The 14,780-nt window shown below is 41.5% G+C and overlaps 1 protein-coding gene and 1 pseudogene across 3 annotated transcripts in view; one reads left to right on the top strand and one right to left on the bottom strand.

The window, feature by feature from the left end:
• LOC101132062 (ubiquitin-like-conjugating enzyme ATG3) overlaps positions 1 to 9,347 on the top strand; it is a 29,727-nt pseudogene extending 20,380 nt beyond the window's left edge.
• Positions 1 to 14,780, bottom strand: part of DHX35 (DEAH-box helicase 35) — a 782,267-nt gene that overhangs the window by 399,596 nt on the left and 367,891 nt on the right. The window lies entirely within an intron of this gene.

Below are 14,780 nucleotides of genomic sequence, written 5' to 3'. Positions count from 1 at the left end.
GTATATGACAGCCTCTGTGCTATTGGATACAACACAGACATGGACCCATTGCATGGAGCTTACAGCATAGTGATGGCTGAAAGAGTGAATGAGTAATCACATTAGTATCAAATGGTGATAATGGAATGAGCAAAAAGAACATGGTAGTAGGAGGGAAACTAGGGCTCTTAGAGAATGTGGATGAAGATTTCTTAGAGGAGATGACGTGTTGAACTGAGACCTGAAGAATGAGAAGGTACCAGCTATGTGAGGTGTTAGGCAAGAATGTTGCAGGCAGAAGAAATGGCATGTGCAAAGTCCCTGAGACAGGAAAGCAGCTGGCATGTTTTAGTGAATGAAGGCTCATGAGGCAGCAACATGCAATATGAGTGAAGCAGAGAATGGAGGAAATTGAGGCAGGAGAGCAGATCATGTAGGACCTTCCAGGCCAGGCTTGCAAGGACCTTAGATTTAATTCCAAAAAGACTGCCTGAAAGGGATTTAAATGAATCTCTTTGAGTAGAATCAGGTATTTTAAAAAATCACTCTGGCTGTTAGGAGTGACAGAAAAATAGATTCTTGGAGACATGCAGAAAGATCAGTTAGAAGAAAGCTGTTAGAAGAAAGACCAGTTAGAAGAAAGCTGTGAGAGCCATCCAGGCAAGAGATGATGGTGTCCAGAAGCAAGCTGGGGTAGTGTCAAGTGGGTAGGGGACAGGGCCTCTGTCTTGAGGCCCTGTGTCTGAGCATTTTTTTCTGCATGATACCTCCAGCAATTAGAGGTCAAACTTGATCTCAGTAGCCTCCATCCCTGGAGTCATCAGCCTCATCCCTGTACTCCAGAAGAATTCAGTACTTCTGGAACTGATGATTACTACCTCTTGCCTGAATTCTCTAGAACAGCACTGTCCAACAGAAACACAATAAAAACCACATATATAAATTTAAATTTACGAGTACATTTTAATAATGTAAAAAGAAACAGGTGAAATTAATTTTAATACTATATTTCCATTTACCTCAATATCTCCCAAATAGTATCATGACAAGATGTAATCAACATAAAAATTATTGATGATATTTTACCTTTCTTATGCCAAGTCTTCAAAATCCAGCGTGTGTTTTACACTTACAGCACGTGTCATTTGAACTAGCCACATTTTAAGTGTTCAACAATCATCTGTGGCTACTTTTAGTAGTCACCACACAGCTACTACAATTACTGCTGCCACAATCACTACCACAACCCACTGGTGGGGAGCAACAGGTGGTATGCCCTGGGCCATAGGTGATTTGTGTCTGTTACTTCCAATCTTCAAAATATCCCAGTGTAATAGATATCATTATTAACATTACATTACATGTGAGGAAACTGAAGATAAGAACTGACAGAAGTGGAGAGTAGACAAAAGAGGATGGTTTGTGTTTCCCTAAAATAAATTTGATACCAAAATGGAGAGGGTAATAAGTGTAAAACTGCCTCCATATGCCCCTACCTTCTTTGACTCTGTCCCCACCTTCTTCCCATTTCTGGATCCAGAAAGCCCTCATCTTCCCTGATGTTGCTCCAAAACTGGAATTCTTTAGCTCCAGTGGCAGGCTCAACCCTCCTCCAGAGTTGCAAATCAACAAGATGGCAGGAATCAATACTGAATACACCATAAGCCCATTTCCCCAGACTGATAAAAGTTCAGATCCAGGGCAGGTGAGAAGGATTACAGAAAAGGTTAAACCTTTCATCCCGTCTCCTTCTATCAGCCAATGTGCACCTGATGTTTCTAACAACTACAATTAGCTCTTTTTAAAGTTGTAGTGGAATTTAATTAAGCACACTCCATGCTGTGTGACTTCTTAAAGCAGGCACAATGTAAGGAACAGACTGGTGATAAGCTAAGAGAATGTGTTGGTCCTTGTTGCCCAGGGCTATTCCTCAGAACTACAGGCTCTGGGGTACACAGCTGGTGGGACTCAAGACCTCTATGCCTGTGGACATATGCGAATGTCTTCATTTCCCGACCACCCTGCACACATGCATACCGTGACTTATACCACATGCTCTCCACACCTCCAACTGCTCAAACGTCCTCACTCACAAAAAGACAAGTACATTCACATAAGCATGTACTATACACGTATGTGTATGTACACCCAAGTAGGCATCCCAGAACTCAAAAGCATGTACATTTAATCACACGCACACTTACTGCCCTTATTTTGTGAATGGCAGCATCCATCACCTAGTCCCAAGCCAGAAATTTAAAAGATATTTTCAGCCTCTCCCCCTCTCTTTCTCTCCACTTCCAACCTATCATCAAGTCCAAGTGATTCTACCTTTTTAATAATTGTTGGAATTCTTCTCATTATTTTCTTGTTAATAGCCAACACCCTGAACCAAACCCATTTCACCATTTTTTCTCTCCTGGATGACTGAATTGGCAAAATATGGTCAGCACTAGTAGGCACGGTATATCAGGGATAAGAGAAGCTATCCGTGGCAGATTCATGGGACATGTTAAAGAACCCGATCAGGAGACAAGCCCAGAAACAGGGAAACTGAGATCAATAAAAGATAGACCTTGGAGGAGCTGGTTTGAAAGACAAGGAGAACAAAGCCCAGGAAAAAATAAAAAACAAGAAAGGAGAGATTTCCTAAGAAAGAATAACCAGATGCAACATATTGCAAGGAAGTGAATAAGAGGGCATTAAAAATTTACCTATAGATTTGACCACAAGGAAACCAGTGATGATCTTGACAAAGGCAGTTTCAGAGAGACATTAAAAATATTTAGAGGTGGTAGGAGGTGAAGAAGTCAGGTGAGTGAATGTAGACTATTTTTCAAATAGATGACTTTGCAATAGCATTGACCATGAAGGGAAAAAGAGAGAGCCGCGATTCTGGGTAGAAGGGGTCCAGGGTAGACACTGATTGCTCTGTCTTCCCATGATCATGCTCACCTTCCCATAGGGAACTGCTCTCCCAGAACTCCAACAATGAGATTCAGATCTCAACAGCCAATCAGAGTGCTCCTTTTCACAGGTGACAGCGACTGGTCCAAAAATAAACTCATGACCCAAGGAGAGCCAATTAGAACTCTTCATCAGATTTTGTATTTATTCAAACTAGATGACAATGGTCCCTTTTCTCTTTGATGCCAAGCCGCAGGAATTTGGTCTGGCACTACCTACAGACAAGTTTCCATCACATGGAAAAATAACTGAAAGAAAAGCACTAGCATGGGGACAGGAATACAGATGAAGAGGGCTGACATCTTAGAGTCCTGTTGTCCCTGTAGCCAGCTCCACTCCTGCCTCTTCCACAATTTGTTCATGTAATATAATAAACATCCTTGTTCCACTTAAACTAGTTTCACTTAGGTTTCTGTCCCTTGAAACCCCCTAAAAATATCCCAATATAGAACTGACAGTCATTACCTTGATCAGAGGAATTTTGCTCATTTCTTTTGGATGAGGAATTGTAGACTGAAAGTTGTCAGTGAGTATAGTGGGAACAGTTGAAAGAACAAGACATTATTGATGAAGTGAGGTCTTCGGAGCAACATGCACAGTTATAACTGGAAGGATTCACATCAAACATTCAACCGGAAGTGGGCAGGACTGGCTCTGTAATTTGTAGGGCTCAGTGCAAGATAAAAATATGGGGCCCCTTGTTCAAAAATTATGAAAAATTTCAAGGTGAAAATAACAGAGCATCGTCATCACAAGGGGCCTTTCTGACAGTGGAGTCCTGTGTGACTGCACAAGTCACATGTGCATAAAGCCAGTTCTGAAGGGGGCATAGTCTGAAAGGGGGCAAGGAGGGCTAGATGGTATGTAATCTAGATGTACTCCAAGAAAGATGTAATAATAATCTAGATGGAAATATTTGGGGGTGCAGGGATGAAATTCAGGTGGAGCTTCTATTTTTTCTAAGAAGAGGTAGAGTTATCTGCTGTGAGTAAAAGAGTTGGTTTGGGGGCAGAGTGCAGAATAAAGGTTAAATAGATGCTGGAAGATGAAACATGGGGAGCCTTAGAAAATCAATCAATTAGTAATGAATCCTGTTCTCTGAAAATGTATAAACTCCCAGTAAGGACCAATGTAGCAAGCAGTGAGCTGAAGCACCTTTGACAGCCTCGCAGAGTTTGATTATACACCGCAGCATGTCGTCAGCTGCCAGCCTCCCTACACAACTGTTATTTGCTTATTCAGGACTCCCTTGCTGTTCTCTAAAATCAAAGCTTCACTAATAACCATATTTAGTATTTCCCGAGGACTTCACAAGCCATAATTAGTTAATAACTCAATTTAGCTGAAGAAAAGGCAAAAAGCAAAAGTCTGTAAGAACCAGGTGCCTTTCCTTTTCATGGCATAAGAAAAGGGTTCTTATACCAAGAGTCTGTGAGTCCTGAAAGTATATGCAACCATTGTGTGTATGAATGTGTGTGCATGTGTGTGTGCAGGCTGTGTGTAAAAAATACCCTTATTAGGTCCTCGTAGGGACATCTGGGCCCAAAAGAGGAAAGCACCACAGCATTGTAGGAAGAGTTTAAGATACAGATTCAAAAAACCTGGGTTAGGACCCAGGTTTACCCACCTAATAGTTGTCTGATATTGTACAAATCATTTCCTTTCTTAGTGCCAGAGTATCCTTATCTGTAAGATAGGAAGAATGCCTTTCTCTGAAGGTTGAAATTACATAAAATTCTGTAAGTAAAAGTCCTGGCACAAAATCAGAACTGAGCATTGTGTCAACTCTCTGTCTTCTATCTTTGCATTCATTCCACAGCTACTTCTTCAGCACCTACTGTGTGACGGACTCTGTTCTAGATCCTGGGCATACAGTAGTGATGAGAACACAGTCCCTGCTTTTCCATTGCTTAGCCTCTTGAATAAGCCAGCACATGTGTGGTGACAGTAAGTGCTACGAGAAAGATAAAACAGGCCCTCAAGCACTCTACTGGGAGAAAGGCCCTTTGTTCATCCCCCAATGCAAAGCATTCACCACGTTTTTGGAGAATCTCATGTCTCCAGGATCCCTCCAGTTATTTATTGGTGCATAGCAAACCACCTCCCAACTTGGTGGATTAAATCATTTCCAGATGCTTCTCAACTATGGTGGTTCCACTTACAATTTTTCAACTTCATAATGGTGTGAAAGTAATACACACCCAGCAAAAACCGTCCTTCAAGTACCCATTCAACCACTCTGTTTTTTACTTTCAGCATGGTATTCAATAAATTACATGAGATATTCAACATTTATGGACTTTGTGTTAGATGACTTTGCCCAACATTAGGATAATATGTGTTCCGAGCACATTTAAAGTAGAAGAGGCTAAGCTATGATGTAGAATAGGTGTATTAAATGCATCTTCAACTTATGATGTTTCCAACCTACAGTGGTTTTATTGGGATGTAGCTCCATCATAAGTCAAAGAGCATCTGTATTTAGTTCACAAATGTACATTTGCTCAGGACTGCACAGGGAAGGCCCATCTCTGCTCCTTGCAGCATCAGCTGGGCAGCTTGACTGGGGCCTAGAATATCCACTTTGAAGTGGCTCACTCACAAGACTGTCAACTGAGAGCTCAGTCAAGGCTGAGGGCCAGCTAAGGGTTTCTATTCTTCTCCACATGTTTCTCATCCCATAGGCCACTCAACGGGCTACTTAGCCTTCCTTATAATATGGTGGCTGAGTTCCAAGAATGAGTGTTCCAAGAGACAGTAGATGGAAACTACCAGTTTCTTAAGGCCTGGGCCCAGAAACTAACACAGTGTAACTTTCACCCTATTCTATTGATCAAGCAATCACAGTACTCAGATCCAAGGTTAAAGTGCACAACCTCCCATTTCAATTGGAGCAGTGCCAAAGAATTTGGCAACTAGGTTTTAAATTCACCCTATCCTGAATAGGCCTTCTGTCTTCCCCAAACCCCTAGGACATATATGCAAGGGCTTCTTGGATATTTTATCCCAAAAGTTTAAGACACTTTTTCCTTCTAGGCCTGAGAGCCTGAAGACTACATAGACACCTTACCTGAGTGTTAGTTACCTTTTACCATATAACAAACTCCTCCAAAACTTAAAACAGCAATTCTATGGGTCAACAATTTGCTTTGGGCTCAGGTTGGAAGTTCTTCTGCTGATCTTGGTTGGGATTCCTCATACATCATGATTGGCTGCTGATCATGACTAAATGGCTCTGCTTCTGTGGGTTGGCTGGTGGTCAGTGGGGTGACCATATGTCTCTACCCATCCACCAGACTAGCCTAGGCTTGTTTATGTGGTAGTGGCAGGTTCTAAGAGATGAAAGCAGAGGCCCAGGCTCATAATTCATAAAAAGTCATTTCTGTTGCATTCTATTGGCCAAAAGGAAAGCAAAAAATCAGTCCTGATTAATGGAGTGGAGAAATACCTCTTTATGGAAGAAGCTACATAATATTGTGGCCATTTTTATAATCTACTATAAGAGCTCTTCATTCTGCAGCATAAATGGCAGCAGCTTCATGGACAAGCTAGACTGGGAGAAGTCCTGTTGTCACAGTAAGCCAACTTCCGAATCTGATCCTTTTTTTTTTTTTCAAGAAGCTTCCCTCAGCGATTCTTCACTGCCTACTAATGACATCAAACACACAGAATCTATCATTGGAATTGCTTTGAGAAATGGAGTCAAGGATAGCATCTAAGTCTGCATGCTCTGGAGACAGATATACCTGGACTCATACACCTTTCTTTCTCAATTAGCAAATTGATGACGTTGGGGAAGTCCCTTGACCTTTCTAACCCTCAGTTTCTTCAGGAGTAAAGTTCAATGGTAATAGTACCTAGCTCACAAGATTGTTGGGAGGTGAGATAACATATGATAAGTGCTTAGCATAGTGTCTGGTATGTAGTAAACATTCAATACATTGTTACTGTTTAGCAGCAGCACTAGAAGAATCAGAAGTAGGAGTAGCATTGAATTTTGCTCAAAATCACTGTAACAATTTGCAAAGTTGTAAGATAAAGAAGTCAACTTCTCAGTTAAAACTAACAGAGAAAAGCTCTCTACTACTTAAGTTGCAAGACTTTATGACAATTTATCAGTTTATTTATAAAGGAGGTAGTGTACATAAAGGAAGTTGCTCATTTGGGGGTAATATTGAGGAATGTGAGTACCACTACATAGTCATTTTATTCCCTTTTCGAGTGTTTATTCATTTTCTTAAATCAGAGTCTCTCAACCTGGAATCTGACATTTGAATGGGATAATTATTGGGGAAAGGTGAAGGGCTATTCTGTGCAATGTGGTTCCACAGAACTGGTGGCCTCTGCCCATCAGATGTCAGTTGCTTCATTCACCCACTCAAGTCATGGTGATCAAAAATGTCTTTAGACATTGCAAAAGTCCTTGGGCAAGGGAGAATGGAATCACCCCCAGTTGAGAACCATTGGCTTAAATGAATGTCTTTGCCCAATTTACCATCTCTGGTAAATTGAAAAAAAAGCTTATTCTAATCCAATGAACTCTAGGAGTGAAGTGTCTCTGGAAAAGTGGAGTTGGAACTGTAGGTTTCAGATTCAGGTCAGTGTTAGAACTATCCAGAGAAAAAGGTAGCTGAGGGGCTTGGGGGAAAGAGGACTTCTGGGATGTCTGGGTAAATTACCAAGGGATCTTCTGGAAGTGACTGCTAACATATTTGGCCTTGCAATAAACGTTCTAGAATGCACTGAGGCCCTGTATACTGGTTAGCAAGCAGGCATGTTGCTGCAAATTCTAGAAAAGAAAAAAGATACCAAGAGGACCCCCAAATTGATGGCCTCCAGGTAAATTCCTTCTGTCTGGTTGATTCTGTATGGCACCAAGGTAGGAATGGGATGGCATTGACTTGATCCTCCCACATAGCTGAGGACCAGTGGCTGTGCAAGGAACACTGAACGAACACTGGATATGCTTGCAAATCAAAAACTAACTTCCTCCAAATAGGAGGTCTGAACAAGGCAAGCACTCATCCTGGTGTGCCCAGAGAATTTCCAGTTTATGTCTGCTGTCCTGACATAACCGTAAAGAACTCCTGCTTTTACTCTCAAAATTGTTCTTCACTATTTGAACAACAAATTATTTTGTCATCCTAAGTGACTTTTAATTTCTCAATTTTAAGAACCTATAATCCTGGGAATCAAAACTTGTATTCAATGATTTGGGCAGTATTTAGGGTATTTCACTTCTCCATACATCTACAACAGATAACTGTGATGCTTTGGTTTAAGGGTTTGATGGCATTTTTGTATATTTCATGATCTCTTTGCCCCTGAGAATGGCAGAAGATGCCTCAAAAACCTGCAGAGTCCTCACATCATATTGACGTGTCATGTGATGCAAATTCATGTCATGGGGGCACTGACTCCCTGGCCTCTGTCTTAGGTACCTTTCCCATCCCATTGTGGGGCTGGCCACTACTCCAGCCCCAGCATCCATCCAGAATTGATTAATATGGTGAAGGAAAGGCATTAGAAGTAACTGAATACCTGACCTAATTCTCAAGGAATCAGTTTAAGGAAACAGCTGTTATCACCCCAAAAGAGTTTATGGCAGCTGGAGATCACTTAGCTGTCCACTGCCCGACACAGCAATGGGCTACAGGGGAAGAACTGAAAAGAGAGGCATAGCTACCAACAGGCAAATAATTTTTGGTAGCCAAAAATGTGGCATGCTACATCCAGTCAAAACAGATGGCATATTCAGGTGAACTGGAAGCTATCACTGAAGATGATGGTGGTAGGGCATGGGTAGATACACATCACAGCACAGGAATTGCAGGAATAAACAAATAGGTTGAGGAGATTATACTTACAAGCAAAAATGGTATAAAACTCCAAAACTGCTCAGCCTTATGAGAGGAAGAAGAAAAAGATGAAGGAAAATCTACATTTATGGAATAATATGAAGAGAGTGGGTTGCTGGAAGCAGATAAAGCTACCCTAGATGAAAGGAAAATAGTAGAAGCTTGTAAAGCTTAAAGTGATGTTGGAGGTGAAGATGCTCTTTTGCAAACCAAAACTTGTGACCTTTACATCACATATGGTAAATATTACCAGACGGCACAACTATGGTTTTTTGGCTATGACGAGGAACAGCAGATTTTCACAGCTGAACACATGTATAAAGACATCATTCAAGACCATGTGAAGAAAACAGTGACCACTGAAAATCCCTCCACCAATCTCCCTCCACCTCCTATGAGATAATGGAGAAAACCATTAAGACTATTGCAGAAAAAAAGGGGAGAACATTTGGTGTTCACGTGTATCTTCTAATTTTCTTGAAATATGTGCACACTGTCATTCCAACCATAGCATATGACCATAAAAGACACTTCACAATGTAACCAAGAGAATAAAGAATCTACTCTAATTGGTTCTAATTTTTAAAGCATCCAGTACATGTAACCATTGGCCGTATCCACGAATACATAAAATTTCTCTTTAATAAAAGGTCATATGTTTATGCATTACGTTTTTAAAATGTTCCACTACCAAAAACATAAGCTGTGTGTCCCTATGACAGCCTTACAGATCATCTCCTGCTTTGCGTTTCTTGCCTCAGTACAGATATCTTCCATTTTGCTTGCTACTGAGGCTACTAAGGCAATCTTATATCTTTAGTGCAGTCTGCTGCTGCCTTTCTGTCAAGCACTGTTTTCATGCAGATCTTTCCAGAGTCTTTGGTCTGGTTTACACACTCAGAAACTTGACTATATAGTATGTGAGAGAGGCTGACTTCAAACTGAGATCTACAGTCCAGTGTTCTCTCCCTGCCTCTATGTGGAACCCTCAATATCGGCCTGAAGCCAGATACATTGGGAAGATCCTCTGATAAGGATGAGGGAGGAGCAAGGGCACCCTGTGTCCCAGCCTCTCCGTTAATCATACCGCTCTGCCTGAACATGAATGAATCCACCCAGTGCTGAGAGCTGAGAATAGAAAGATCATCTCTAGGGGCCTGGTACCACCCACTCATACAAGGGAAGGGTTTTAAGAGTTGGAGAGACCTGGTAATGATTTATACTTCAAAATTATAACCCTGGAAATAGGACGGAAGATTGATAGTAGTGGTCAATGACTAACAGTGGGCAGTCAGTTAAGAACACAAAATTCTGCATTCAAAATTAGACACAAACTTGAATATGTATTTAGAATATGAAAATAACTCATAAACTACAATTTGTTAAAGTGGCAGATACCACTAACATTACAAACTCCTGAAAAATAGCATATTTTTGTTAATTAGCAGACTGAGACAACTCTATAACAATTTTTCCTACATTTTGTTGCCGGCATAGTCTTTGATCTCCTCTTCATATGATAATGAGCTTGTAATGTCATTTTCTACAGAAAGAAAAGAAAAGGAACTCAGACTTTCTGAAATATTTTCCCTCTGGCGTGGTGGAGTAAAACTGGTATCCTTCAGCTTCGCAGCTTTAATATTGGCAACGCCACCTAAATTTTTAGGATTGTGGAAAAATTTTAAAAATTTCCTATCCAGTTTATTTTATAGATGAGCTGTGAGATTTCAGGACATTTCAAAAGTTTTCTTGTGTAATCAGTAAGCTTAAAACTGTTTGTGGCCGGGTACAGTGGCTCATGCCTGTAATCCCAGCATTTTGGGAGGCCAAGGCAGGTGGATCACCTGAGGTTGGGAGGTCGAGACCAGCCTGATCAACATGAAGAAACCCTGTCTCTACTAAAAATACAAAATTGGCCGGTGTGATGGCACATGCCTGTAATCCTAGCTACTCGGGAGGCTGAGGCAGAGAATCGTTTGAACCCGGGAGGCAGAGGTTGTGGTGAGCCGAGATCACGCCACTGCACTCCAGCCTGGGCAACAAGGCAACAAGAGTGAAACTCCGTCTCAAAAAAAAAAAAGGAAAGAAAAGAAAACTGAGTTGACAACATTCATGCCCTTGTTCAAGTGTTCTTGAAAGCCCCAATGCAAATGAGAGTTCTTGAAACTTAAATGCTATTAGCTTCTCAGTAAATCCATGTCTGAATTGTTTACAGTGTCAGGTCTTGTCACTCCCTGAGCACTCCTTCCTACTCATTGTCCAGCATGTCCCTCTCATTCAGTCTTTTCCAACCACTCTATCTTCCTTTCACATAACGTTCATGTTCTTTTCCAGTTGCTCAGCTTTTGCACAGGCTGTGCCACCTGCCTAGAATTCCCTTCCTACTACAACATAACTCTTTTTATTTCTCCAACTCCTTCAGATCCTTCTTTCATTTCAGTTACCATTCGCTTCTGGATGCCATCCCTCACTATGTTAAATCCCCTATCATAAGCTTTCTTAATACCATATACCTCTCTCTCAAAACATCAGACATGATTTTACATGTTGTTATGAGATTAATTAGATTAATCTCTCTTTCTCCCAGGAGAGCTCCAGGAGACTGGGGACCATATCTGGTTTGGTTCCCTTACTGTATCCCCAGTACCTAGTACACAGTCTGGCTCCTAGTAGGGGGTTCAAGTAGGTATTTATTGATTGCATCTTTGGATGACTAAGGGAGAAGAAACCTAAATTAAAATTGGCCAGTGATCTCTCCCTCCCTGAAAGGAAAAACAAAATCAAGAAAACAAGGTTTGGTTTCTCTTTGGCTTCATTTTACCTGAGTCAGCTGCCTGTTGCTGAACCTCAGATATCTTGCCAGCCTCCATGAAAATACCTTCATCCTAAAATCTGCCTTGTGTGCCTTGAGAAACCACAGATGTTGCTATAAATACCAGAGGAAATCAAAATTTGAAGTCTGAGGTGAAGAGAAATATGGATGAAATGATTAATAAAATACTTCAGAAAAGGATACAGATGTAGCATAGCTTTGGGGAGAAGTTGAAGTTGGGTAGCTATATTTTCAAAAAAGATCAAATATCACATCCCACCTTCACATGCTGACCCAAATTCCACAACTGGAATATATCTTGTGGCTGGGTCTTGGTCCGTCTATATATGGTTGAGAACACTGCCTTCTCAATGGGTTACTTAGGGCTACTCCAATGTTTCCGCACTAGAGGTACATTCCTTTTGATTGGGTGCTGTGCTTGAAAGACTGTTAGACTCTGCCTTCTCCAGCTCCATGTCACTTTCTGTCCCGGGGCCCAGCCCTTTATGACTCAGCCTCTCTCAGTCCCTGAACAATGCTGCTAAGAAGAGAAACACTTAGTCCAACCAGTGGGTGGGATCTGGAATTATATTTGCTATCCATAGATTTCAAATTACAGGAAACCCAGATAGCCACATGCCCCTTAACTAATTCTCTCCATAGATTTCAAATTACAGGAAACCCAGATAGCCACATGCCCCTTAACTAATTCTCTCTTCTAATGAAGTGTAGTCATGGGTTGAAAATTACATGTCAACTTTGTTGCTTGTCAGGGATGGTAGCTGAGAAGGATTCAAGGCTGAGTCCAGGCTCAGTAAGGAGGAGAATTGTGTTTGGTTGGCAATGTCTGCCATGATCAAGGCAAAGCATGGTAATGGCATGCATGTCACTCATTTGGTTTCCCTGTTTTGATTCCTGAAATTTGGTCCAAGCCTTATGCCTGGGTTCTAGCCCAACTTTAACTTAAATTTCTCCAAGGCTGAGGATCTGCCCTGAACCCCATTGACATGCTGTAGGGTGACATTTCACAAGTGCTGCCTTGACCCAGTTTTGAAATTATGGCTAAAAATTCTCAATTTCCCTTCATGGGCAGTTTGCTAAGCCAATCACCTTCTTTATCTGGCTTCCACTCCCTTGGGCCACTATGCAAGCACCCCAAGGACTTCGCTTATCAGGTCCCCATTTTCCAGGGCCAAGTACCAAACAACTAAACCCTAAACCCAGGAGCCCACATAATTGTTCACATTAGCTATTGAAACCTAGCTACCTCCATGCCACTTGCCACCTCCTATTGCTCCAGCTTGCTGTTACCATATCCCCACTGCAACCCCATATGGCCCTGCATGGCAGCCTTCTTTTTGTCACTCACTTGGAGCTGTAAGTAACAAAGAGTACTGTTTCTCCACCATCTATCTGAGTGGCTCTGTGTTGTATCCCACTATCCAAAAATACTTTAAATCTAATAAAACACATGCATCCCATAGTCCCACCTAGTCACTGCCATCTCTCTGAGGACTAGACTCTTCTTCTAAAACTGCCAGGAATATCTATGCATTTGTTCCATATCACACAACCCTTAGTTCCCTGGGATAATTTATCAACCTCCTGCTCAGAATTTTAGCAAAACTCTAGGTAATCTTCAGCTCAGTGGATCATCACTTTCACCTCTGGCACATGGGAGTATTGTTTGGGATTGGGGGACCTGTGAGGCCCTTAGTGGGACCATTTTGTATTTGAGCCACCCCTTCCTTCCTCTGAGACCTCTGACCCACAGATGGCTATAGAGCCTACTAAGGGGTGCCTCTCTCAAAATATCTGCAAGACAGACTGACTAAGTAGACAAGGAAACTCCATTCTACTTTTCCTGTATTTGTAAATATTCTCCTTTGGTTTCCCCCAACCATCTTCCAGGTTTGCTTCCTTGGCGAGAAGAGGGTCATGCCATACTTTCCTTTTATTACCTATCCTCAGGACAGACGTTCTTTTCAGAGTAAAGAGTTAAAACACTTTTACACCACAAATGATCAATTATCAGGAAATACCTAGACTTCTCTAATCATAAAAATATCTTGTTGGGACCCCCAGGATATACCTGTGTTGTTGGAAAGAAGGATGGGGTCCTAGCAGAGGGCTAAAGAGGGCCTAAGTAGATGGAAGGTCCCTGATCCGTATGGGGAAAGGCCAGGCCATGGGGCAGAGAACACCCAGGGAAATTCAAGATGAGAGAAGTTCACGGAAATTCCTAATGAGAAAATTTTATTAGGAGTTCTTTGAGTTCTCTGGCAGATATGTCACACTGGGAGGATGGTGTCTATTTCTTGAATAGAAATCAAGAATGTATCCATATCTGATTTACAGCCACGTCTGGACTTGCTGCAACCCAGGGCGGAGAGGGTCTTGGAATCATATCCTATGAGGACTTCCTAAAAGAACCAAGGACTCCAAGCCTGGAAAATACTTAATAATAATGTATTGCATATTTCAAAATAGCTAAAAGAGAGGATTTTAAATGTTCTCAAGACAAAGAAATGATAAAGATATGAAGTGATGGATATGCTAACTACTCTTTCTCTAATTTGATCATTCCACAATGTATACATGTACAGAAATATCACTTTGTTCCTCATAAATACATGCAATTATTATTTATCACTTAATAAAATAAAACTGAAAAAAGACAGTCTGCACTCAGAAAGGAACTAGAGAAGTCTCATTATTTTAGAGGTGATGGTGATTACAGATATCTCTAGAAAGTGTTTCATGTGCTAAACACTTTATTTACTGTGCCTCACCAATGTACCTTATAGGACAGGCGCCATTATTATGCTTATTGAACAAAAGAAGAAACCAAGGCTCAGAGATGGGAAGTGACTTGCTCAGGTCACACAACTATACCTGCCAAGCCAGGACTTCAGCTCCAGTTACTCTGGCATCAAAATCAAATCTCTTAGCCACTGCCCTACTTCTCAAGGAATAGATGTGTGCTCTGACCCAGAACTTCAGCAGTGTCCACAGTCTGAACTCAGGTGGGATCTCCCTCCAACGTGCCTGCTCAATCCAGCTCCTCCAGGCCCTTCCAGCAAGGCACTAGGGTTTGGAGGAGCCTCCGTGAAAGCAGCCATGGTTATCTCCAGAAACATGAAGTGATCATTTCACTGTGAAAT

The sequence above is a fragment of the Gorilla gorilla genome, chromosome 21 (assembly GCF_029281585.2).
Source record: "Gorilla gorilla gorilla isolate KB3781 chromosome 21, NHGRI_mGorGor1-v2.1_pri, whole genome shotgun sequence".
Taxonomy (NCBI): Eukaryota; Metazoa; Chordata; class Mammalia; order Primates; family Hominidae; genus Gorilla; species Gorilla gorilla.
The sequence above is the reverse complement of the archived record's forward strand: the minus strand, read 5'-3'. Positions and strand labels throughout refer to the sequence as shown.